The following is a 27,356-nucleotide window of genomic DNA, read 5'->3' on the forward strand; positions in this document are numbered from 1 at the left end:
AAGCAGAGTCAGTGTTTCTCCTGCAACCCGTTCCCTTTGTGCTGGATGAACGAACGTCTCTCCACATGCTCATTTCTGAGAGATAAATGTGTGGGAAATCCGTCCTTCACCTAGCTTGAAGGGAACACAAAGTTTCTTTTCAGTTGCCAAGTCCACTCCATACATTTATATGGGGAGGTACAAGCTCCAACTCGGTTTTACAGTGCAAACGGCAGGCAGTCCAACCAGGCACTAAGAAACATACTGAGAAAGCAGAGTCAGTGTTTCTCCTGCAACCCGTTCCCTTTGTGCTGCATGAACGAACGTCTCTTCAACGCTCAGTTCTGAGAGATAAGTGTGTGTGAAAGCCTTCCTTCACCTAGCTTGAAGGGAACACAAAGTTTCTTTTCAGTTGCCAACACCACTCCATACATTTATATGGGGAGTTACAAGCTCCAACTCGGTTTTACAGTGCAAACGGCAGGCACTTCAAACCGGCACTAGGAAACAGACTGAGAAAGCATAGACAGTGTTTCACCTACAACCCGTTCCCTTTGTGCTGGATGAACGAACGTCTCTCCACATGCTCAGTTCTGAGAGATAAGTGTGTGTGAAAGCCGTCCTTTACCTAGCTTGAAGGGAACACAAAGTTTCTTTACAGTTGCCAACTCCACTCCATACATATATATGGGGAGGTTCAAGCTCCAACTCGGTTTTACAGTGCAAAGGGCAGGCACTTCAAACCGTCACTAGGAAACAGACTGAGAAATCAGAGTCAGTGTTTCTCCTGCAACTCGTTCCCTTTGTGCTGCATGAACGAACGTCTCTCCACATGCTCATTTCTGAGAGATAAGTGTGTGTGAAAGCCTTCCTTCACCTAGCTTGAAGGGAACACAAAGTTTCTTTCCAGTTGCCAACACCACTCCATACATATATATGGGGGGTACAAGCTCCAACTCGGTTTTACAGTGCAAACGGCAGGCACTTCAAACCGGCACTAGGAAACAGACTGAGAAAGCAAAGTCAGTGTTTCTACTTCAACCCGTTCCCTTTGTGCTGGATGAACGAACGTCTCTCCACATGCTCAGTTCTGAGAGATAAGTGTGTGGGAAAGCCGTCCTTCACCTAACTTGATGGGAACACAAAGTTTCTTTTCAGTTGCCAACACCACTCCATACATATATATGGGGAGGTACAAGCTCCAACTCGGATTTACAGTGCAAACGGCAATCACATCAAACCGTTACTAGGAAACAGACTGAGAAAGCAGAGTCAGTGTTTCCCATGCAAAGTGTTCCCTTTGTGCTGGATGAACGATCGTCTCTCCACATGCTCATTTCTGAGAGATAAGTGTGTGTGAAAGCCGTCCTTCACCTAGCTTGAAGGGAACACAAAGTTTCTTTTCAGTTACCAACTCCACTCCATACGTATATATGGGGAGGTACAAGCTCCAACTCGGTTTTACAGTGCAAACGGCAGGCACTTCAAACCGGCACTAGGAAACAGACTGAGAAAGCAGAGTCATTGTTTCTCCTGCAACCCGTTCCCTTTGTGCTGGATGAACGAACGTCTCTCCACATGCTAAGTTCTAAGAGATAAGTGTGTGTGAAAGCCGTCCTTCACCTAACTTGAAGGGAACACAAAGTTTCTTTTCAGTTGCCAACTCCACTCCATACATATATATGGGGAGGTACAAGCTCCAACTCGGTTTTACAGTGCAAACGGCAGGCACTTCAAACCGTCACTAGGAAACAGACTGAGAATGCAGAGTCAGTGTTTCTCCTGCAACCGGTTCCCTTTGTGCTGCATGATCGAACGTCTCTCCACATGCTCATTTCTGAGAGATAAGTGTGTGGGAAAGCCGTCCTTCACCTAGCTTGAAGGGAACACAAAGTTTCTTATCAGTTGCCAACTCCACTCCATACATATATATGGGTAGGTACAAGCTCCAACACGGTTTTACAGTTCAAACGGCAGGCAGTCCAAACAGGCACTAAGAAACAGACTGAGAAAGCAGAGTCAGTGTTTCTCCTGCAACCCGTTCCCTTTGAGCTGCATGAACGAACGTCTCTCCACATGCTGAGTTCTGAGAGATAAGTGTGTGTGAAAGCCTTCCTTCACCTAGCTTGAAGGGAACACAAAGTTTCTTTTCAGTTCCCAACACCACTCCATACATATATATGGGGAGGTACAAGCTCCAACTCGGTTTTACAGTGGAAACGGCAGGCACTTCAAACCGGCACTAGGAAACAGACTGAGAAAGCAGAGTCAGTGTTTCTCCTGCAACCCGTTCCCTTTGTGCTGGATGAACGAACGTCTCTCCACATGCTCAGTTCTGAGAGATAAGTGTGTGGGAAAGCCGTCCTTCACCTAGCTTGAAGGGAACACAAAGTTTCTTTTCAGTTGCCAACTCCAATCCATACATATATATGGGGAGGTGCAAGCTCCAACTCGGTTTTATAATGCAAACGGCAGGCAGTCCAAACAGGCACTAAGAAACATACTGAGAAAGCAGAGTCAGTGTTTCTCCTGCAACCCGTTCCCTTTGTGCTGCATGAACGAACGTCTCTTCAACGCTCAGTTCTGAGAGATAAGTGTGTGTGAAAGCCTTCCTTCACCTAGCTTGAAGGGAACACAAAGTTTCTTTTCAGTTGCCAACACCACTCCATACATTTATATGGGGAGTTACAAGCTCCAACTCGGTTTTACAGTGCAAACGGCAGGCACTTCAAACCGGCACTAGGAAACAGACTGAGAAAGCATAGACAGTGTTTCACCTACAACCCGTTCCCTTTGTGCTGGATGAACGAACGTCTCTCCACATGCTCAGTTCTGAGAGATAAGTGTGTGTGAAAGCCGTCCTTTACCTAGCTTGAAGGGAACACAAAGTTTCTTTACAGTTGCCAACTCCACTCCATACATATATATGGGGAGGTTCAAGCTCCAACTCGGTTTTACAGTGCAAAGGGCAGGCACTTCAAACCGTCACTAGGAAACAGACTGAGAAATCAGAGTCAGTGTTTCTCCTGCAACTCGTTCCCTTTGTGCTGCATGAACGAACGTCTCTCCACATGCTCATTTCTGAGAGATAAGTGTGTGTGAAAGCCTTCCTTCACCTAGCTTGAAGGGAACACAAAGTTTCTTTCCAGTTGCCAACACCACTCCATACATATATATGGGGGGTACAAGCTCCAACTCGGTTTTACAGTGCAAACGGCAGGCACTTCAAACCGGCACTAGGAAACAGACTGAGAAAGCAAAGTCAGTGTTTCTACTTCAACCCGTTCCCTTTGTGCTGGATGAACGAACGTCTCTCCACATGCTCAGTTCTGAGAGATAAGTGTGTGGGAAAGCCGTCCTTCACCTAACTTGATGGGAACACAAAGTTTCTTTTCAGTTGCCAACACCACTCCATACATATATATGGGGAGGTACAAGCTCCAACTCGGATTTACAGTGCAAACGGCAATCACATCAAACCGTTACTAGGAAACAGACTGAGAAAGCAGAGTCAGTGTTTCCCATGCAAAGTGTTCCCTTTGTGCTGGATGAACGATCGTCTCTCCACATGCTCATTTCTGAGAGATAAGTGTGTGTGAAAGCCGTCCTTCACCTAGCTTGAAGGGAACACAAAGTTTCTTTTCAGTTGCCAACTCCACTCCATACATATATATGGGGTGGTACAAGCTCCAACTCGGTTTTACAGTGCAAACGGCAGGCACTTCAAACCGCCACTAGGAAACAGACTGAGAAATCATAGTCAGTGTATCCCTACAACCCGTTCACTTTGTGCTGCATGAACGAATGTCTCTCCACATGCTCAGTTCTGAGAGATAAGTGTGTGTGAAAGCCGTCCTTCACCTAGCTTGAAGGGAACACAAAGTTTCTTTTCAGTTGCCAACTCCACTCCATACATATATATGGGGAGGTACAAGCTCCAACTCGGTTTTACACTGCAAACGGCAGGCACTTCAAACCGGCACTAGGAAACAGACTGAGAAAGCAGAGTCAGTGTTTCTCCTGCAACCCGTTCCCGTTGTGCTGGATGAACGAACGTCTCTCCACATGCCCAGTTGTGAGAGATAAGTGTGTGTGAAAGCCGTTCTTCACCTAGCTTGTAGGGAACACAAAGTTTCTTTTCAGTTGCCAACTCCACTCCATACATATATATGGGGAGGTACAAGCTCCAACTCGGTTTTACAGTGCAAACGGCAGGCACTTCAAACCGTCACTAGGAAACAGACTGAGAATGCAGAGTCAGTGTTTCTCCTGCAACCCGTTCCCTTTGTGCTGGATGAACGAACGTCTCTCCACATGCTAAGTTCTGAGAGATAAGTGTGTGTGAAAGCCGTCCTTCACATAGCTTGAAGTGAACACAAAGTTTCTTTTCAGTTGCCAACTCCACTCCATACATATATATGGGGATGTACTAGCCCCAACTCGGTTTTACAGTGAAAACGGCAGGCACTTCAAACCGGCACAAGGAAACAGACTGAGAACACAGAGTAAGTGTTTCTGCTGCAACCCGTTCCCTTTGTGCTGGATGAACGAACGTCTCTCCACATGCTCAGTTCTGAGTGATATGTGTGTGTGAAAGCCATCCTTCACATAGCTTGAAGGGAACACAAAGTTTCTTTTCAGTTGCCAACTCCACTCCATACATATATATGGGGAGGTACAAGCCCCAAGTCGGTTTTACAGTGAAAAAGTCAGGCACTTCAAACCGGCACTAGGAAACAGACTGAGAACACAGAGTAAGTGTTTCTGCTGCAACACTTTCCATTTGTGCTGGATGAACTAACGTCTCTCCACATGCTCAGTTGTGAGAGATAAGTGTGTGTGAAAGCCGTCCTTCACCTAGCTTGAAGGGAACACAAAGTTTCTTTTCATTTGCCAACTCCACTCCATACATATGTATGGAAAGGTACAAGCTCCAACTCGGTTTTACAGTGCAAACGGCAGGCAGTCCAAACAGGCACTAAGAAACATTCTGAGAAAGCAGAGTCAGTGTTTCTCCTGCAAACCGTTCCCTTTTTGCTGGATGAAAGAACGTCTCTCCACATGCTCAGTTCTGAGAGATAATTTTGTGTGAAAGCCTTCCTTCACCTAGCTTGAAGGGAACACAAAGTTTCTTTTCAGTTGCCAACACCACTCCATACATATATATAGGGAGGTACAAGGTCCAACTCGGTTTTACAGTGCAAACGGCAGGCACTTCAAACCGGCACTAGGAAACAGACTGAGAAATCATAGTCAGTGTTTCCCCTACAACCCGTTCCCTTTGTGCTGCATGAACGAATGTCTCTCCACATGCTCAGTTCTGAGAGATAAGTGTGTGTGAAAGCCGTCCTTCACCTAGCTTGAATGGAACACAAAGTTTCTTTTCAGTTACCAACTCCAATCCGTACATATATATGGGGAGGTACAAGCTCCAACTCGGTTTTACAGTGCAAACGGCAGGCACTTCAAACCGGCACTAGGAAACAGACTGAGAAGCAGAGCCAGTGTTTCTCCTGCAACCCGTTCCCTTTGTGCTGGATGAAAGAACGTCTCTCCACATGCTCATTTCTGAGAGATAAGTGTGTGGGAAAGCCGTCCTTCACATAGCTTGAAGGGAACACAAAGTTTCTTTTCAGTTGCCAACTCCACTCCATACATATATATGGGGAGGTACAAGCTCCAACTCGGTTTTACAGTGCAAACGGCAGGCAGTTCAAACAGGCACTAAGAAACAGACTGAGAAAGCAGAGTCAGTGTTTCTCCTGCAAACCGTTCCCTTTGTGCTGCATGAACGAACGTCTCTCCACATGCTCAGTTCTGAGAGATAAGTGTGTGTGAAAGCCTTCCTTCACCTATCTTGAAGGGAACACAAAGTTTCTTTTCAGTTCCCAACACCACTCCATACATATATATGGGGAGGTACAAGCTCCAACTCGGTTTTACAGTGCAAAGGGCAGGCACTTCAAACCGTCACTAGGAAACAGACTGAGAATGCAGAGTCAGTGTTTCTCCTGCAACACGTTCCCTTTGTGCTGGATGAACGAACGTCTCTCCACATGCTCAGTTCTGAGAGATAAGTGTGTGGGAAAGCCGTCCTTCAACTAACTTGATGGGAACACAAAGTTTCTTTTCAGTTGCCAACACCACTCCATACATATATATGGGGAGGTACAAGCTCCAGCTCGGATTTACAGTGCAAACGGCAATCACATCAAACCGTTACTAGGAAACAGACTGAGAAAGCAGAGTCAGTGTTTCCCATGCAAAGTGTTCCCTTTGTGCTGGATGAACGATCGTCTCTCCACATGCTCATTTCTGAGAGATAAGTGTGTGTGAAAGCCGTCCTTCACCTAGCTTGAAGGGAACACAAAGTTTCTTTTCAGTTGCCAACTCCACTCCATACATATATATGGGGAGGTACAAGCTCCAACTCGGTTTTTCAGTGCAAAGGGCAGGCACTTCAAAACGTCACTAGGAAACAAACTGAGAAAGCAGAGTCAGTGTTTCTCCTGCAAACACTTCCCTTTGTGCTGGATGAACGAACGTCTCTCCACATGCTCAGTTCTGAGAATAAGTGTGTGTGAAAGCCGTCCTTCACCTAGCTTGAAGGGAACACAAAGTTTCTTTTCAGTTGCCAACTCCACTCCATACATATATATGGGGAGGTACAAGCTCCAACTCGGTTTTTCAGTGCAAACGGCAGGCACTTCAAACCGTCACTAGGAAACAGACTGAGAATGCAGAGTCAGTGTTTCTCCTGCAAACCGTTCCCTTTGTGCTGGATGAACGAACGTCTCTCCACATGCTCATTTCTGAGAGATAAGTGTGTGGGAAAGCCGTCCTTCACCTAGCTTGAAGGGAACACAAAGTTTCTTTTCAGTTGCCAACTCCACTCCATACATATATATGGGGAGGTACAAGCTCCAACTCGGTTTTACAGTGCAAACGGCAGGCAGTCCAAACAGGCACTAAGAAACATACTGAGAAAGCAGAGTCAGTGTTTCCGCTGTAAACCGTTCCCATTGTGCTGCATGAACGAACGTCTTTCCACATGCTCAGTTCTGAGAGATAAGTGTGTGTGAAAGCCTTCCTTCACCTAGCTTGAAGGGAACACAAAGTTTCTTTTCAGTTGCCAACACCACTCCATACATATATATGGGGTGGTACAAGCTCCAACTCGGTTTTACAGTGCAAACGGCAGGCACTTCAAACCGCCACTAGGAAACAGACTGAGAAATCATAGTCAGTGTATCCCTACAACCCGTTCACTTTGTGCTGCATGAACGAATGTCTCTCCACATGCTCAGTTCTGAGAGATAAGTGTGTGTGAAAGCCGTCCTTCACCTAGCTTGAAGGGAACACAAAGTTTCTTTTCAGTTGCCAACTCCACTCCATACATATATATGGGGAGGTACAAGCTCCAACTCGGTTTTACACTGCAAACGGCAGGCACTTCAAACCGGCACTAGGAAACAGACTGAGAAAGCAGAGTCAGTGTTTCTCCTGCAACCCGTTCCCTTTGTGCTGGATGAACGAACGTCTCTCCACATGCCCAGTTGTGAGAGATAAGTGTGTGTGAAAGCCGTCCTTCACCTAGCTTGTAGGGAACACAAAGTTTCTTTTCAGTTGCCAACTCCACTCCATACATATATATGGGGAGGTACAAGCTCCAACTCGGTTTTAGAGTGCAAACGGCAGGCACTTCAAACCGTCACTAGGAAACAGACTGAGAATGCAGAGTCAGTGTTTCTCCTGCAACCCGTTCCCTTTGTGCTGGATGAACGAACGTCTCTCCACATGCTAAGTTCTGAGAGATAAGTGTGTGTGAAAGCCGTCCTTCACATAGCTTGAAGTGAACACAAAGTTTCTTTTCAGTTGCCAACTCCACTCCATACATATATATGGGGAGGTACTAGCCCCAACTCGGTTTTACAGTGAAAACGGCAGGCACTTCAAACCGGCACAAGGAAACAGACTGAGAACACAGAGTAAGTGTTTCTGCTGCAACCCGTTCCCTTTGTGCTGGATGAACGAACGTCTCTCCACATGCTCAGTTCTGAGTGATATGTGTGTGTGAAAGCCATCCTTCACATAGCTTGAAGGGAACACAAAGTTTCTTTTCAGTTGCCAACTCCACTCCATACATATATATGGGGAGGTACAAGCCCCAAGTCGGTTTTACAGTGAAAAAGTCAGGCACTTCAAACCGGCACTAGGAAACAGACTGAGAACACAGAGTAAGTGTTTCTGCTGCAACACTTTCCATTTGTGCTGGATGAACTAACGTCTCTCCACATGCTCAGTTGTGAGAGATAAGTGTGTGTGAAAGCCGTCCTTCACCTAGCTTGAAGGGAACACAAAGTTTCTTTTCATTTGCCAACTCCACTCCATACATATGTATGGAAAGGTACAAGCTCCAACTCGGTTTTACAGTGCAAACGGCAGGCAGTCCAAACAGGCACTAAGAAACATTCTGAGAAAGCAGAGTCAGTGTTTCTCCTGCAAACCGTTCCCTTTGTGCTGGATGAAAGAACGTCTCTCCACATGCTCAGTTCTGAGAGATAATTTTGTGTGAAAGCCTTCCTTCACCTAGCTTGAAGGGAACACAAAGTTTCTTTTCAGTTGCCAACACCACTCCATACATATATATAGGGAGGTACAAGGTCCAACTCGGTTTTACAGTGCAAACGGCAGGCACTTCAAACCGGCACTAGGAAACAGACTGAGAAATCATAGTCAGTGTTTCCCCTACAACCCGTTCCCTTTGTGCTGCATGAACGAATGTCTCTCCACATGCTCAGTTCTGAGAGATAAGTGTGTGTGAAAGCCGTCCTTCACCTAGCTTGAATGGAACACAAAGTTTCTTTTCAGTTACCAACTCCAATCCGTACATATATATGGGGAGGTACAAGCTCCAACTCGGTTTTACAGTGCAAACGGCAGGCACTTCAAACCGGCACTAGGAAACAGACTGAGAAGCAGAGCCAGTGTTTCTCCTGCAACCCGTTCCCTTTGTGCTGGATGAAAGAACGTCTCTCCACATGCTCATTTCTGAGAGATAAGTGTGTGGGAAAGCCGTCCTTCACATAGCTTGAAGGGAACACAAAGTTTCTTTTCAGTTGCCAACTCCACTCCATACATATATATGGGGAGGTACAAGCTCCAACTCGGTTTTACAGTGCAAACGGCAGGCAGTTCAAACAGGCACTAAGAAACAGACTGAGAAAGCAGAGTCAGTGTTTCTCCTGCAAACCGTTCCCTTTGTGCTGCATGAACGAACGTCTCTCCACATGCTCAGTTCTGAGAGATAAGTGTGTGTGAAAGCCGTCCTTCACCTAGCTTGACGGGAATACAAAGTTTCTTTTCAGTTCCCAACACCACTCCATACATATATATGGGGAGGTACAAGCTCCAACTCGGTTTTACAGTGCAAAGGGCAGGCACTTCAAACCGTTACTAGGAAACAGACTGAGAATGTAGAGTCAGTGTTTCTCCTGCAACACGTTCCCTTTGTGCTGGATGAACGAACGTCTCTACACATGCTCATTTCTGAGAGATAAGTGTGTGGGAAAGCCGTCCTTCACCTAGCTTGAAGGGAACACAAAGTTTCTTTTCAGTTGCCAACTCCACTCCATACATATATATGGGGAGGTACAAGCTCCAACTCGGTTTTACAGTGCAAACGGCAGGCAGTCCAAACAGGCACTAAGAAACATACTGAGAAAGCAGAGTCAGTGTTTCTCCTGCAACCCGTTCCCTTTGTGCTGGATGAACGAACGTCTCTCCACATGCTCATTTCTGAGAGATAAGTGTGTGGGAAAGCCGTCCTTCACCTAGCTTGAAGGGAACACAAAGTTTCTTTTCAGTTGCCAACTCCACTCCATACATATATATGGGGAGGTACAAGCTCCAACTCGGTTTTACAGTGCAAACGGCAGGCAGTCCAAACAGGCACTAAGAAACATACTGAGAAAGCAGAGTCAGTGTTTCTCCTGCAACCCGTTCCCTTTGTGCTGCATGAACGAACGTCTATCCACGTGCTCAATTCTGAGAGATAACTGTGTGTGAAAGCCTTCCTTCACCTAGCTTGAAGGGAACACAAAGTTTCTTTTCAGTTGCCAACACCACTCCATACATATATGTGGGGAGTTACAAGCTCCAACTCGGTTTTACAGTGCAAACGGCAGGCACTTCAAACCGGCACTAGGAAACAGACTGAGAATGCAGAGTCAGTGTTTCTCCTGCAACCCGTTCCCTTTGTGCTGGATGAACGAACGTCTCTCCACATGCTCATTTCTGAGAGATAAGTGTGTGGGAAAGCCGTCCTTCACCTAGCTTGAAGGGAACACAAATTTTCTTTTCAGTGGCCAACACCACTCCATACATATATATGGGGAGGTACAAGCTCCAACTCGGTTTTACAGTGCAAACGGCAGGCACTTCAAACCGGCACTAGGAAACAGACTGAGAAATCATAGTCTGTGTTTCTCTTTCAACCCGTTCCCTTTGTGCTGCATGAACGAATGTCTCTCCACATGCTCAGTTCTGAGAGATAAGTGTGTGTGAAAGCCGTCCTTCACCTAGCTTCAATGGAACACAAAGTTTCTTTTCAGTTACCAACTCCAATCCGTACATATATATGGGGAGGTACAAGCTCCAACTCGGTTTTACAGTGCAAACGGCAGGCACTTCAAACCGTCACTTGGAAACAGACTGAGAATGCAGAGTCAGTGTTTCTCCTGCAACCCGTTCCCTTTGTGCTGGATGAACGAAAGTCTCTCCACATGCTCATTTCTGAGAGATAAGTGTGTGGGAAAGCCGTCCTTCACCTAGCTTGAAGGGAACACAAAGTTTCTTTTCAGTTGCCAACTCCACTCCATACATATATATGGGGAGGTACAAGCTCCAACTCGGTTTTACAGTGCAAACGGCAGGCAGTCCAAACAGGCACTAAGAAACATACTGAGAAAGCAGAGTCAGTGTTTCTCCTGCAACCCGTACCCTTTGTGCTGCATGAACGAACGTCTATCCACGTGCTCAATTCTGAGAGATAACTGTGTGTGAAAGCCTTCCTTCACCTAGCTTGAAGGGAACACCAAGTTTCTTTTCAGTTGCCAACACCACTCCATACATATATGTGGGGAGTTACAAGCTCCAACTCGGTTTTACAGTGCAAACGGCAGGCACTTCAAACCGGCACTAGGAAACAGACTGAGAAATCAGAGTCAGTGTTTCTCCTACAACCCGTTCCCTTTGGGCTGCATGAACGAACGTCTCTCCACATGCTCAGTTCTGAGAGATAAGTGTGTGTGAAAGCTGTCCTTCACCTAGCTTGAAGGGAACACAAAGTTTCTTTTCAGTTGCCAACTCCACTCCATACATATATATGGGGAGGTACAAGCTCCAACTCGGTTATACAGTGAAAACGGCAGGAACTTCAAACCGTCACTAGGAAACAGACTGAGAATGCAGAGTCAGTGTTTCTCCTGCAACCCGTTCCCTTTGTGCTGGATGAACGAACGTCTCTCCACATGCTCATTTCTGAGAGATAAGTGTGTGGGAAAGCCGTCCTTCACCTAGCTTGAAGGGAACACAAATTTTCTTTTCAGTTGCCAACACCACTCCATACATATATATGGGGAGGTACAAGCTCCAACTCGGTTTTACAGTGCAAACGGCAGGCACTTCAAACCGGCACTAGGAAACAGACTGAGAAATCATAGTCTGTGTTTCTCTTACAACCCGTTCCCTTTGTGCTGCATGAACGAATGTCTCTCCACATGCTCAGTTCTGAGAGATAAGTGTGTGTGAAAGCCGTCCTTCACCTAGCTTGAATGGAACACAAAGTTTCTTTTCAGTTACCAACTCCAATCCGTACATATATATGGGGAGGTACAAGCTCCAACTCGGTTTTACAGTGCAAACGGCAGGCACTTCAAACCGGCACTAGGAAACAGACTGAGAAAGCAGAGTCAGTGTTTCTCCTGCAACCCGTTCCCTTTGTGCTGGATGAAAGAACGTCTCTCCACATGCTCATTTCTGAGAGATAAGTGTGTGGGAAAGCCGTCCTTCACATAGCTTGAAGGGAACACATAGTTTCTCTTCAGTTGCCAACTCCACTCCATACATATATATGGGGAGGTACAAGCTCCAACTCGGTTTTACAGTGCAAACGGCAGGCAGTTCAAACAGGCACTAAGAAACAGACTGAGAAAGCAGAGTCAGTGTTTCTCCTGCAAACCGTTCCCTTTGTGCTGCATGAACGAACGTCTCTCCACATGCTCAGTTCTGAGAGATAAGTGTGTGTGAAAGCCTTCCTTCACCTAGCTTGAAGGGAACACAAAGTTTCTTTTCAGTTCCCAACACCACTCCATACATATATATGGGGAGGTACAAGCTCCAACTCGGTTTTACAGTGCAAAGGGCAGGCACTTCAAACCGTCACTAGGAAACAGACTGAGAATGCAGAGTCAGTGTTTCTCCTGCAACACGTTCACTTTGTGCTGGATGAACGAACGTCTCTCCACATGCTCATTTCTGAGAGATAAGTGTGTGGGAAAGCCGTCCTTCACCTAGCTTGAAGGGAACACAAAGTTTCTTTTCAGTTGCCAACTCCACTCCATACATATATATGGGGAGGTACAAGCTCCAACTCGGTTTTACAGTGCAAACGGCAGGCAGTCCAAACAGGCACTAAGAAACATACTGAGAAAGCAGAGTCAGTGTTTCTCCTGCAACCCGTTCCCTTTGTGCTGGATGAACGAACGTCTCTCCACATGCTCATTTCTGAGAGATAAGTGTGTGGGAAAGCCGTCCTTCACCTAGCTTGAAGGGAACACAAAGTTTCTTTTCAGTTGCCAACTCCACTCCATACATATATATGGGGAGGTACAAGCTCCAACTCGGTTTTACAGCGCAAACGGCAGGCAGTCCAAACAGGCAATAAGAAACATACTGAGAAAGCAAAGTCAGTGTTTCTCCTGCAACCCGTTCCCTTTGTGATGCATGAACGAACGTCTCTCCACGTGCTCAGATCTTTGAGATAAGTGTGTGTGAAAGCCTTCCTTCACCTAGCTTGAAGGGAACACAATGTTTCTTTTCAGTTGCCAACACCACTCCATACATATATATGGGGAGGTACAAGCTCCAACTCGGTTTTACAGTGCAAACGGCAGGCACTTCAAACCGGCACTAGGAAACAGACTGAGAAAGCATAGTCAGTGTTTCTCCTACAACCCGTTCCCTTTGTGCTGCATGAACGAACGTCTCTCCACATGCTCAGTTCTGAGTGATATGTGTGTGTGAAAGCCATCCTTCACATAGCTTGAAGGGAACACAAAGTTTCTTTTCAGTTGCCAACTCCACTCCATACATATATATGGGGAGGTACAAGCCCCAAGTCGGTTTTACAGTGAAAAAGTCAGGCACTTCAAACCGGCACTAGGAAACAGACTGAGAACACAGAGTAAGTGTTTCTGCTGCAACACTTTCCATTTGTGCTGGATGAACTAACGTCTCTCCACATGCTCAGTTGTGAGAGATAAGTGTGTGTGAAAGCCGTCCTTCACCTAGCTTGAAGGGAACACAAAGTTTCTTTTCATTTGCCAACTCCACTCCATACATATGTATGGAAAGGTACAAGCTCCAACTCGGTTTTACAGTGCAAACGGCAGGCAGTCCAAACAGGCACTAAGAAACATTCTGAGAAAGCAGAGTCAGTGTTTCTCCTGCAAACCGTTCCCTTTGTGCTGGATGAAAGAACGTCTCTCCACATGCTCAGTTCTGAGAGATAATTTTGTGTGAAAGCCTTCCTTCACCTAGCTTGAAGGGAACACAAAGTTTCTTTTCAGTTGCCAACACCACTCCATACATATATATAGAGAGGTACAAGGTCCAACTCGGTTTTACAGTGCAAACGGCAGGCACTTCAAACCGGCACTAGGAAACAGACTGAGAAATCATAGTCAGTGTTTCCCCTACAACCCGTTCCCTTTGTGCTGCATGAACGAATGTCTCTCCACATGCTCAGTTCTGAGAGATAAGTGTGTGTGAAAGCCGTCCTTCACCTAGCTTGAATGGAACACAAAGTTTCTTTTCAGTTACCAACTCCAATCCGTACATATATATGGGGTGGTACAAGCTCCAACTCGGTTTTACAGTGCAAACGGCAGGCACTTCAAACCGGCACTAGGAAACAGACTGAGAAGCAGAGCCAGTGTTTCTCCTGCAACCCGTTCCCTTTGTGCTGGATGAAAGAACGTCTCTCCACATGCTCATTTCTGAGAGATAAGTGTGTGGGAAAGCCGTCCTTCACATAGCTTGAAGGGAACACAAAGTTTCTTTTCAGTTGCCAACTCCACTCCATACATATATATGGGGAGGTACAAGCTCCAACTCGGTTTTACAGTGCAAACGGCAGGCAGTTCAAACAGGCACTAAGAAACAGACTGAGAAAGCAGAGTCAGTGTTTCTCCTGCAAACCGTTCCCTTTGTGCTGCATGAACGAACGTCTCTCCACATGCTCAGTTCTGAGAGATAAGTGTGTGTGAAAGCCTTCCTTCACCTAGCTTGAAGGGAACACAAAGTTTCTTTTCAGTTCCCAACACCACTCCATACATATATATGGGGAGGTACAAGCTCCAACTCGGTTTTACAGTGCAAAGGGCAGGCACTTCAAACCGTCACTAGGAAACAGACTGAGAATGCAGAGTCAGTGTTTCTCCTGCAACACGTTCCCTTTGTGCTGGATGAACGAACGTCTCTACACATGCTCATTTCTGAGAGATAAGTGTGTGGGAAAGCCGTCCTTCACCTAGCTTGAAGGGAACACAAAGTTTCTTTTCAGTTGCCAACTCCACTCCATACATATATATGGGGAGGTACAAGCTCCAACTCGGTTTTACAGTGCAAACGGCAGGCAGTCCAAACAGGCACTAAGAAACATACTGAGAAAGCAGAGTCAGTGTTTCTCCTGCAACCCGTTCCCTTTGTGCTGGATGAACGAACGTCTCTCCACATGCTCATTTCTGAGAGATAAGTGTGTGGGAAAGCCGTCCTTCACCTAACTTGAAGGGAACACAAAGTTTCTTTTCAGTTGCCAACTCCACTCCATACATATATATGGGGAGGTACAAGCTCCAACTCGGTTTTACAGTGCAAACGGCAGGCAGTCCAAACAGGCACTAAGAAACATACTGAGAAAGCAGAGTCAGTGTTTCTCCTGCAACCCGTTCCCTTTGTGCTGCATGAACGAACGTCTCTCCACGTGCTCAGTTCTGAGAGATAAGTGTGTGTGAAAGCCTTCCTTCACCTAGCTTGAAGGGAACACAATGTTTCTTTTCAGTTGCCAACACCACTCCATACATATATATGGGGAGGTACAAGCTCCAACTCGGTTTTACAGTGCAAACGGCAGGCACTTCAAACCGGCACTAGGAAACAGACTGAGAAAGCATAGTCAGTGTTTCTCCTACAACCCGTTCCCTTTGTGCTGCATGAACGAACGTCTCTCCACATGCTCAGTTCTGAGAGATAACTGTGTGTGAAAGCCGTCCTTCACCTAGCTTGAAGGGAACACAAAGTTTCTTTTCAGTTGCCAACTCCACTCCATACATATATATGGGGATGTACAAGTTCCAACTCGGTTTTACAGTGCAAACGGCAGGCACTTCAAACCGTCACTTGGAAACAGACTGAGAATGCAGAGTCAGTGTTTCTCCTGCAACCCGTTCCCTTTGTGCTGGATGAACGAACGTCTCTCCACATGCTCATTTCTGAGAGATAAGTGTGTGGGAAAGCCGTCCTTCACCTAGCTTGAAGGGAACACAAAGTTTCTTTTCAGTTGCCAACTCCACTCCATACATATATATGGGGAGGTACAAGCTCCAACTCGGTTTTACAGTGCAAACGGCAGGCAGTCCAAACAGGCACTAAGAAACATACTGAGAAAGCAGAGTCAGTGTTTCTCCTGCAACCCGTTCCCTTTGTGCTGCATGAACGAACGTCTCTCCACGTGCTCATTTCTTTGAGATAACTGTGTGTGAAAGCCTTCCTTCACCTAGCTTGAAGGGAACACAAAATTTCTTTTCAGTTGCCAACACCACTCAATACATATATATGGGGAGGTACAAGCTCCAACTCGGTTTTACAGTGCAAAGGGCAGGCACTTCAAACCGGCACTAGGAAACAGACTGAGAAACCAGAGTCAGTGTTTCTCCTGCAACCCATTCCCTTTGTGCTGGATGAACGAACGTCTCTCCACATGCTCAGTTCTGAGAGATAAGTGTGTGTGAAAGCCGTCCTTCACCTAGCTTGAAGGGAACACAAAGTTTCTTTTCAGCTGCCAACTCCACTCCATACATATATATGGGGAGGTACAAGCTCCAACTCGGTTTTACAGTGCAAACGGCAGGCACTTCAAACCGTCACTTGGAAACAGACTGAGAATGCAGAGTCAGTGTTTCTCCTGCAACCCGTTCCCTTTGTGCTGGATGAACGAACGTCTCTCCACATGCTCATTTCTGAGAGATAAGTGTGTGGGAAAGCCGTCCTTCACCTAGCTTGAAGGGAACACAAAGTTTCTTTTCAGTTGCCAACTCCACTCCATACATATATATGGGGAGGTACAAGCTCCAACTCGGTTTTACAGTGCAAACGGCAGGCAGTCCAAACAGGCACTAAGAAACATACTGAGAAAGCAGAGTCAGTGTTTCTCCTGCAACCCGTTCCCTTTGTGCTGCATGAACCAACGTCTCTCCACATGCTCAATTCTGAGAGATAACTGTGTGTGAAAGCCTTCCTTCACCTAGCTTGAAGGGAACACAAAGTTTCTTTTCAGTTGCCAACACCACTCCATACATATATATGGGGAGGTACAAGCTCCAACTCGGTTTTACAGTGCAAACGGCAGGCACTTCAAACCGGCACTAGGAAACAGACTGAGAAAGCATAGTCAGTGTTTCTCCTACAACCCGTTCCCTTTGTGCTGCATGAACGAACGTCTCTCCACATGCTCAGTTCTGAGTGATATGTGTGTGTGAAAGCCATCCTTCACATAGCTTGAAGGGAACACAAAGTTTCTTTTCAGTTGCCAACTCCACTCCATACATATATATGGGGAGGTACAAGCCCCAAGTCGGTTTTACAGTGAAAAAGTCAGGCACTTCAAACCGGCACTAGGAAACAGACTGAGAACACAGAGTAAGTGTTTCTGCTGCAACACTTTCCATTTGTGCTGGATGAACTAACGTCTCTCCACATGCTCAGTTGTGAGAGATAAGTGTGTGTGAAAGCCGTCCTTCACCTAGCTTGAAGGGAACACAAAGTTTCTTTTCATTTGCCAACTCCACTCCATACATATGTATGGAAAGGTACAAGCTCCAACTCGGTTTTACAGTGCAAACGGCAGGCAGTCCAAACAGGCACTAAGAAACATTCTGAGAAAGCAGAGTCAGTGTTTCTCCTGCAAACCGTTCCCTTTGTGCTGCATGAACGAACGTCTCTCCACATGCTCAGTTCTGAGAGATAAGTGTGTGTGAAAGCCTTCCTTCACCTAGCTTGAAGGGAACACAAAGTTTCTTTTCAGTTCCCAACACCACTCCATACATATATATGGGGAGGTACAAGCTCCAACTCGGTTTTACAGTGCAAAGGGCAGGCACTTCAAACCGTCACTAGGAAACAGACTGAGAATGCAGAGTCAGTGTTTCTCCTGCAACACGTTCCCTTTGTGCTGGATGAACGAACGTCTCTACACATGCTCATTTCTGAGAGATAAGTGTGTGGGAAAGCCGTCCTTCACCTAGCTTGAAGGGAACACAAAGTTTCTTTTCAGTTGCCAACTCCACTCCATACATATATATGGGGAGGTACAAGCTCCAACTCGGTTTTACAGTGCAAACGGCAGGCAGTCCAAACAGGCACTAAGAAACATACTGAGAAAGCAGAGTCAGTGTTTCTCCTGCAACCCGTTCCCTTTGTGCTGGATGAACGAACGTCTCTCCACATGCTCATTTCTGAGAGATAAGTGTGTGGGAAAGCCGTCCTTCACCTAACTTGAAGGGAACACAAAGTTTCTTTTCAGTTGCCAACTCCACTCCATACATATATATGGGGAGGTACAAGCTCCAACTCGGTTTTACAGTGCAAACGGCAGGCAGTCCAAACAGGCACTAAGAAACATACTGAGAAAGCAGAGTCAGTGTTTCTCCTGCAACCCGTTCCCTTTGTGCTGCATGAACGAACGTCTCTCCACGTGCTCAGTTCTGAGAGATAAGTGTGTGTGAAAGCCTTCCTTCACCTAGCTTGAAGGGAACACAATGTTTCTTTTCAGTTGCCAACACCACTCCATACATATATATGGGGAGGTACAAGCTCCAACTCGGTTTTACAGTGCAAACGGCAGGCACTTCAAACCGGCACTAGGAAACAGACTGAGAAAGCATAGTCAGTGTTTCTCCTACAACCCGTTCCCTTTGTGCTGCATGAACGAACGTCTCTCCACATGCTCAGTTCTGAGAGATAACTGTGTGTGAAAGCCGTCCTTCACCTAGCTTGAAGGGAACACAAAGTTTCTTTTCAGTTGCCAACTCCACTCCATACATATATATGGGGATGTACAAGTTCCAACTCGGTTTTACAGTGCAAACGGCAGGCACTTCAAACCGTCACTTGGAAACAGACTGAGAATGCAGAGTCAGTGTTTCTCCTGCAACCCGTTCCCTTTGTGCTGGATGAACGAACGTCTCTCCACATGCTCATTTCTGAGAGATAAGTGTGTGGGAAAGCCGTCCTTCACCTAGCTTGAAGGGAACACAAAGTTTCTTTTCAGTTGCCAACTCCACTCCATACATATATATGGGGAGGTACAAGCTCCAACTCGGTTTTACAGTGCAAACGGCAGGCAGTCCAAACAGGCACTAAGAAACATACTGAGAAAGCAGAGTCAGTGTTTCTCCTGCAACCCGTTCCCTTTGTGCTGCATGAACGAACGTCTCTCCACGTGCTCATTTCTTTGAGATAACTGTGTGTGAAAGCCTTCCTTCACCTAGCTTGAAGGGAACACAAAATTTCTTTTCAGTTGCCAACACCACTCAATACATATATATGGGGAGGTACAAGCTCCAACTCGGTTTTACAGTGCAAAGGGCAGGCACTTCAAACCGGCACTAGGAAACAGACTGAGAAACCAGAGTCAGTGTTTCTCCTGCAACCCATTCCCTTTGTGCTGGATGAACGAACGTCTCTCCACATGCTCAGTTCTGAGAGATAAGTGTGTGTGAAAGCCGTCCTTCACCTAGCTTGAAGGGAACACAAAGTTTCTTTTCAGCTGCCAACTCCACTCCATACATATATATGGGGAGGTACAAGCTCCAACTCGGTTTTACAGAGCAAACGGCAGGCACTTCAAACCGTCACTTTGAAACAGACTGAGAATGCAGAGTCAGTGTTTCTCCTGCAACCCGTTCCCTTTGTGCTGGATGAACGAACGTCTCTCCACATGCTCATTTCTGAGAGATAAGTGTGTGGGAAAGCCGTCCTTCACCTAGCTTGAAGGGAACACAAAGTTTCTTTTCAGTTGCCAACTCCACTCCATACATATATATGGGGAGGTACAAGCTCCAACTCGGTTTTACAGTGCAAACGGCAGGCAGTCCAAACAGGCACTAAGAAACATACTGAGAAAGCAGAGTCAGTGTTTCTCCTGCAACCCGTTCCCTTTGTGCTGCATGAACCAACGTCTCTCCACATGCTCAATTCTGAGAGATAACTGTGTGTGAAAGCCTTCCTTCACCTAGCTTGAAGGGAACACAAAGTTTCTTTTCAGTTGCCAACACCACTCCATACATATATGTGGGGAGTTACAAGCTCCAACTCGGTTTTACAGTGCAAACGGCAGGCACTTCAAACCGGCACTAGGAAACAGACTGAGAAATCAGAGTCAGTGTTTCTCCTACAACCCGTTCCCTTTGGGCTGCATGAACGAACGTCTCTCCACATGCTCAGTTCTGAGAGATAAGTGTGTGTGAAAGCCGTCCTTCACCTAGCTTGAAGGGAACACAAAGTTTCTTTTCAGTTGCCAACTCCACTCCATACATATATATGGGGAGGTACAAGCTCCAACTCGGTTACACAGTGAAAACGGCAGGAACTTCAAACCGTCACTAGGAAACAGACTGAGAATGCAGAGTCAGTGTTTCTCCTGCAACCCGTTCCCTTTGTGCTGGATGAACGAACGTCTCTCCACATGCTCATTTCTGAGAGATAAGTGTGTGGGAAAGCCGTCCTTCACCTAGCTTGAAGGGAACACAAATTTTCTTTTCAGTTGCCAACACCACTCCATACATATATATGGGGAGGTACAAGCTCCAACTCGGTTTTACAGTGCAAACGGCAGGCACTTCAAACCGGCACTAGGAAACAGACTGAGAAATCATAGTCTGTGTTTCTCTTACAACCCGTTCCCTTTGTGCTGCATGAACGAATGTCTCTCCACATGCTCAGTTCTGAGAGATAAGTGTGTGTGAAAGCCGTCCTTCACCTAGCTTGAATGGAACACAAAGTTTCTTTTCAGTTACCAACTCCAATCCGTACATATATATGGGGAGGTACAAGCTCCAACTCGGTTTTACAGTGCAAACGGCAGGCACTTCAAACCGGCACTAGGAAACAGACTGAGAAAGCAGAGTCAGTGTTTCTCCTGCAACCCGTTCCCTTTGTGCTGGATGAAAGAACGTCTCTCCACATGCTCATTTCTGAGAGATAAGTGTGTGGGAAAGCCGTCCTTCACCTAGCTTGAAGGGAACACAAAGTTTCTTTTCAGTTGCCAACACCACTCCTTACATATATGTGGGGAGTTACAAGCTCCAACTCGGTTTTACAGTGCAAACGGCAGGCACTTCAAACCGGCACTAGGAAACAGACTGAGAAATCAGAGTCAGTGTTTCTCCTACAACCCGTTCCCTTTGGGCTGCATGAACGAACGTCTCTCCACATGCTCAGTTCTGAGAGATAAGTGTGTGTGAAAGCCGTCCTTCACCTAGCTTGAAGGGAACACAAAGTTTCTTTTCAGTTGCCAACTCCACTCCATACATATATATGGGGAGGTACAAGCTCCAACTCGGTTACACAGTGAAAACGGCAGGAACTTCAAACCGTCACTAGGAAACAGACTGAGAATGCAGAGTCAGTGTTTCTCCTGCAACCCGTTCCCTTTGTGCTGGATGAACGAACGTCTCTCCACATGCTCATTTCTGAGAGATAAGTGTGTGGGAAAGCCGTCCTTCACCTAGCTTGAAGGGAACACAAATTTTCTTTTCAGTTGCCAACACCACTCCATACATATATATGGGGAGGTACAAGCTCCAACTCGGTTTTACAGTGCAAACGGCAGGCACTTCAAACCGGCACTAGGAAACAGACTGAGAAATCATAGTCTGTGTTTCTCTTACAACCCGTTCCCTTTGTGCTGCATGAACGAATGTCTCTCCACATGCTCAGTTCTGAGAGATAAGTGTGTGTGAAAGCCGTCCTTCACCTAGCTTGAATGGAACACAAAGTTTCTTTTCAGTTACCAACTCCAATCCGTACATATATATGGGGAGGTACAAGCTCCAACTCGGTTTTACAGTGCAAACGGCAGGCACTTCAAACCGGCACTAGGAAACAGACTGAGAAAGCAGAGTCAGTGTTTCTCCTGCAACCCGTTCCCTTTGTGCTGGATGAAAGAACGTCTCTCCACATGCTCATTTCTGAGAGATAAGTGTGTGGGAAAGCCGTCCTTCACCTAGCTTGAAGGGAACACAAAGTTTCTTTTCAGTTGCCAACTCCACTCCATACATATATATGGGGAGGTACAAGCTCCAACTCGGTTTTACAGTGCAAACGGCAGGCAGTCCAAACAGGCACTAAGAAACATACTGAGAAAGCAGAGTCAGTGTTTCTCCTGCAACCCGTTCCCTTTGTGCTGGATGAACGAACGTCTCTCCACATGCTCATTTCTGAGAGATAAGTGTGTGGGAAAGCCGTCCTTCACCTAGCTTGAAGGGAACACAAAGTTTCTTTTCAGTTGCCAACTCCACTCCATACATATATATGGGGAGGTACAAGCTCCAACTCGGTTTTACAGTGCAAACGGCAGGCAGTCCAAACAGGCACTAAGAAACAGACTGAGAAAGCAGAGTCAGTGTTTCTCCTGCAACCCGTTCCCTTTGTGCTGCATGAACGAACGTCTCTCCACATGCTCAGTTCTGAGAGATAAGTGTGTGTGAAAGCCGTCCTTCACCTAGCTTGAAGGGAACACAATGTTTCTTTTCAGTTGCCAACTCCACTCCATACATATATATGGGGAGGTACAAGCTCCAACTCTGTTTTATAGTGCAAACGTCAGGCACTCCAAACCGGCACTAGGAAACAGACTGAGAAAGCAGAGTCAGTGTTTCTCCTGCAACCCGTTCGCTTTGTGCTGTTTGAACGAACGTCTCTCCACATGCTCAGTTCTGAGAGATAAGTGTGTGGGCTGAGAGATAAGTGTGTGGGAAAGCCGTCCTTCACCTAGCTTGAAGGGAAAACAAAGTTTCTTTACAGTTCCCAACCCCACTCCATACATATATATGGGGAGGTACAAACTCCTACTCGGTTTTACAGTACAAACGGCAGGCACTTCAAACCGGCACTATGAAACAGACTGAGAAAGCAGAGTCAGTGTTTCTCCTGCAACCCGTTCCCTTTGTGCTGGATACACGAACGTCTCTCCACTTGCTCAGTTCTGAGAGATAAGTGTGTGTGAAAGCCGTCCTTCACCAAGGTTGAAGGGAACACAAAGTTTCTTTGCAGTTGCCAACTCCACTCCATACATATATATGGGGAGGTACATGCTCCAACTCGGTTTTACAGTGCAAACGGCAGGCACTTCAATGCGGCACTAGGAAACAAACTGAGAACCCAGAGGTATCGTTTCTCCTGCAACCCGTTCCCTTTGTGCTGGATGAACGAACGTCTGTCCACATGCTCACTTCTGAGAGATAATTGTGTGTGAAAGCCTTCCTTCAAATTGCTTGACGGGTAAACAAAGTTTCTTTTCAGGTTCCAACTCCCCTCCATACATATATAAGGGGAGGTACAAGCTCCAACTCGGATTACAGTGAAAACAGCAGGCACTTCAAACATGCACTAGGAAACAGACTTAGAAACCAGAGTAAGTGTTTCTCCTGCAAACCGTTCCCTTTGTCCTGGATGAAAGAACGTCTCTCCACATGCTTATTTCTGAGAGATAAGTGTGTGTGAAAGCCGTCCTTCACCTAGCTTGAAGGGAACACAAAGTTCCTTTTCAGTTGCCAACTCCCCTCCATACATATATCAGGGGAAGTACAAGCTCCAATTCGGATTACAGTGAAAACAGCAGGCACTTCAAACAGGCACTAGGAAACAGACTGAGAAACCTGAGTAAGATTTTTCCCTGCAACCCGTTCCCTTTTTTGCTGGATGAATGAACGTCCCTTCACATGGTCAGTTCTGTGCGATAAGTGTGTGTGAAAGCCATCCTTCACCTAGCTTGATGGGAACACAAAGTTCCTTTTCAGTTGCCAACTCCACTCCATACATTTATATGGGGAGGTACAAGCTCCAACTCCATTTTACACTGAAAACGACAGGCACGTCAAACCAGCATTAGGAAACAAACTGAGAAACCAGAGGAAGTGTTTCCCCTGCAACCCGTTCCCTTTGTGCTGGATGAACGAACGTCTCTCCACATGCTCAGTTCTGAGAAATTAGTGTGTGTGAAAGCCGTCCTTCACCTTGCTTGAAGGGAACACAAAGTTTCTTTGCAGTTGCCAACTACCCTCCTTACATATATATGAGTAGATATAAGCTCCAACTCGGTTTTGCAGTGAAAACGGCAGGCACTTCAAACCGGCACTAGGAAACAGACTGAGAAACCAGAGTAATTGTTTCCCCTGCAACCCGTTCCCTTTGTGCTGGATGAACGAACGTCTCTCCACATGTTTAGTTCTGGGAGATAAGTTTGTGTGAAAGCCGTCCTTCACCTAGCTTGAACGGAACACAAAGTTTCTTTTCAGTTGCCAACTCCCCTCCATACATATATATGGGGAAGTACAAGCTCCAACTCGGTTTTACAGTGAAAACGGCAGGAACTTGAAACCGGCACTAGGAAACAGACAGAGAAACCAGAGTGTTTCTCTTTCAATCCGTTCGTGTTGTGCTGGATGAAAGAACGTCTCTCCACATGCTCAGTTCTGAAAATTAACTGTGTGTGAAAGCCGCACTTCATCTAGCTTGAGATGAACAGAAAGATTCTTTTCATTTGCAAACTCTTCTGCATGCATATATATGGGGAGGTACAAGTCCCAACTCGGTTTTTCAGTGAAAAAGGCAGGTTCTTCAAAACGCCACTAGGAAACAGACTGAGAAACCAGAGTAAGTGTTTCTCCTTCATCCCGTTTTCTTTCTGCTCGATGATCGAACGTCTATCCACATGCTCAGTTCTGAGAGATATGTGTGTGTGAAAGCCGTCCTTCACCTATCTTGAAGGGAACACAAAGTTTCTTTTCAGTTGCAAACTCCACTCCATACATATATGTGGGAAGTACAAGCTCCATCCCTTTTTACAGTGAAAACGGCAGGAACTTCAAACCGGCACTAGGAAACAGACTGAGATACCAGAGTAATTGTTTCTGCTGCAACCCTTTCCCTCTGTGCTTAATGAACGAGCGTCCCTCCATATGCTGAATTTTATGTGTTTGTATGTAAAATTATCCATTCACTTATGTTGTTTAGACATCAAAGATTCTTTTTATTGGTTAACTACACTACATTCATTTATATGGGTAAATTCTAGCTCCAACAGTATTTTATTTCGATAACTGCATGAAATTCTGATCGGCACCTGAGAACAGACTTTGTATCCTGAGTGATTGTTTCTTCTGCAACCCGTTCCCTTTGTGCTACATGAACGAATTTCTTACTACATGAGTAGCTGTTAAAGTTAATTTGTGTGAACACCATCCTGCAGCTGCTTCTTGGGAACACCGTTTCTTTTCATTGGTATTTACACTGCATTTATATATATGGAGAGATTCTATCTCCAATACCGTTTTACTGTGAAAACTGCATGAATTGCAAACTGACTCTAGAATACCGATTGAGAACACTGAGTATATGTTCCTACTGCAAACCATCTCTTTTATGCTAAATGAACGAATGTCTGTCCACAATCTCAGTTCTAAGAGGTATGTGTGTGTGTTAAAACCGTTTTTCAGGTTTCTTGTTGGGAACAGTAAGTTTCTTTTCTGTTTGAATAAACGCTACATACTTTTATAAGGGTTGGTCCTATCTCTAACTTTATTTTAAAATGAAAACTGCATGAACTTCTAGCCAGCATCACGAAACATACTGAGAAAAGAGAATAAGTTTTTCAACTGCAAAACATTCCCGTTATATTTGATGGTCGATCACCTCTCCTCAGGCTCAATTTTGGGAGATAAGTGTGCATCAAAGTGGTCTTTCACCTATCTTCTTGAGAACATAAAATTTCTTTTCAGTTGCAAAAACAGTACATACATATATATGGGGACGTTCTTGCTCCAACACGGTATTACAGGGAATACTGCATGAAATTCAAACCGACGCTAGGAAGCATACTGTAAAACCAGAGTAAAAGTTTCTACTGCAACCCACTAACTTTATACTAGATGAACGAACTTCTCTCCACATGCTCAGATCTGACAAATAAGTGTATGTGAAAGCCGTCATTCACGTAGCTTGTTGGGAACACTATGTTTCTTTTCAGTTGGAAACAACACTATTTACATATATTTGGGGTGGTAGTAGTTCCAACTCGGTTTTACAGTGAAAACTGCATGAACTTCAAACCGGTAGTTGAAAACATACTGAGAAACCCGAGTACATGTTTCTACAACCCATTCCCTTAATGCTAGATGATTGAACGTCTCTTCACATTCTCAATTCTGACATTTAAATGAGTATGAAATGTGTCAATCACATAGCTTTTTGGGAACACACAGTTTCTTTTCTGTGCGAAACTGTGTGAAATTAATATATTTTGGGAGGTTCAAGCTCCAACTCGGTTTTTCAGTGTGAAGTGCATGAATCTCCAACCGGCCCTAGGAAAACATACTGAGAAACCAGAACAATTGTTTCTACTGCAACCCATTCACTTCATGCTAGATGAACGAACATCTCTCCACTTGCACAATTCTGAGAGTTAAGTGTGTGTGAAAGTCTTCTGTCAGCTAGCTTGTTGGGAACACAGTTTTTTATGAGTGGGTAAATTCACTACATTTGTAGAAATGTGGAGGTACTACTTCCAACTCGGATTTACAATGAAAACTGCATGAACTTCAAACCAGCACTAGGAAACATACTGAGAATCCAGTGTAGGTGTTTCTACTGGAAACCACTACCTTTATGTTAGACAAACGAATGTCTCTCCACATTCTCAATACTCAGAACTGAATGAGTGTTGAAGCCATCCTTTATCTACCTTGTTGGTAACCCAGAGTTACAGTCCAATGGAAACTACGCTTCTTTCATATATATAGGGAGTTACTAGCACGGACTTGGTTTTACACTGCAAACCACTTTTATTTGAAACCGGCTTTGAGAAACATGCTGACAACTCAGAGAATTTGTTTCTGTATATCACTTAACCTTCAATGCTGGATGAAAAAACGCCTCTCCACAGGCTTACTTCTGACAGCTGAATTTGTTTTGGAGACTTCCTTCACCTAACTTGTTGGAAAACCAGAGTTTCTGTTATAGGGGAACTACACTAGTTACATATCTAAGGGGAGGAACTTGCTCCAATGTGTTTTTCACACTAAATCGCTTTTACATTGAAAACGGCATTAGGAAACATGTTGAAATTTTAGAGAGTGTGTGTCTATATTACCTCTGCATTTTATGCTACATGAAGGAACTCCTCTGAACATGCTCAATTTTCATAACTCTATGAGTGTGGAAGCCGTAATTCACCTAGCTTGTTGGAAACCCATAGTTTCAGCCCAATATAAACTACGCTGTTTCCATATATATCGGGACTTATTAGTACGAACTCGATTTTACACTGCAAAATGCCTTTACTTGAAAGCGGATATGACAATCATGCTAAGAAATCAGAGTAACTGTTTCTGTATGTCCCTTAACCTTCAATGCTGGATGAAGGAATGCCACTCCATAAGTTCACGTCTGATATCTAAATGTGTTTTGAAGCCGTTCTTCAAATAACTTGTTGGAAACGCATAGTTTCTGGTATAGAGGAATTAAGCTGCTTACATATCTAACGGGAGGCACTTGCTCCAACTTGGTTTTCCACAGCAAATCGGTTTTACATTGAAAAC

Source organism: Vicugna pacos, chromosome 31, assembly GCF_048564905.1.
Source record: "Vicugna pacos chromosome 31, VicPac4, whole genome shotgun sequence".
NCBI lineage: Eukaryota > Metazoa > Chordata > Mammalia > Artiodactyla > Camelidae > Vicugna > Vicugna pacos.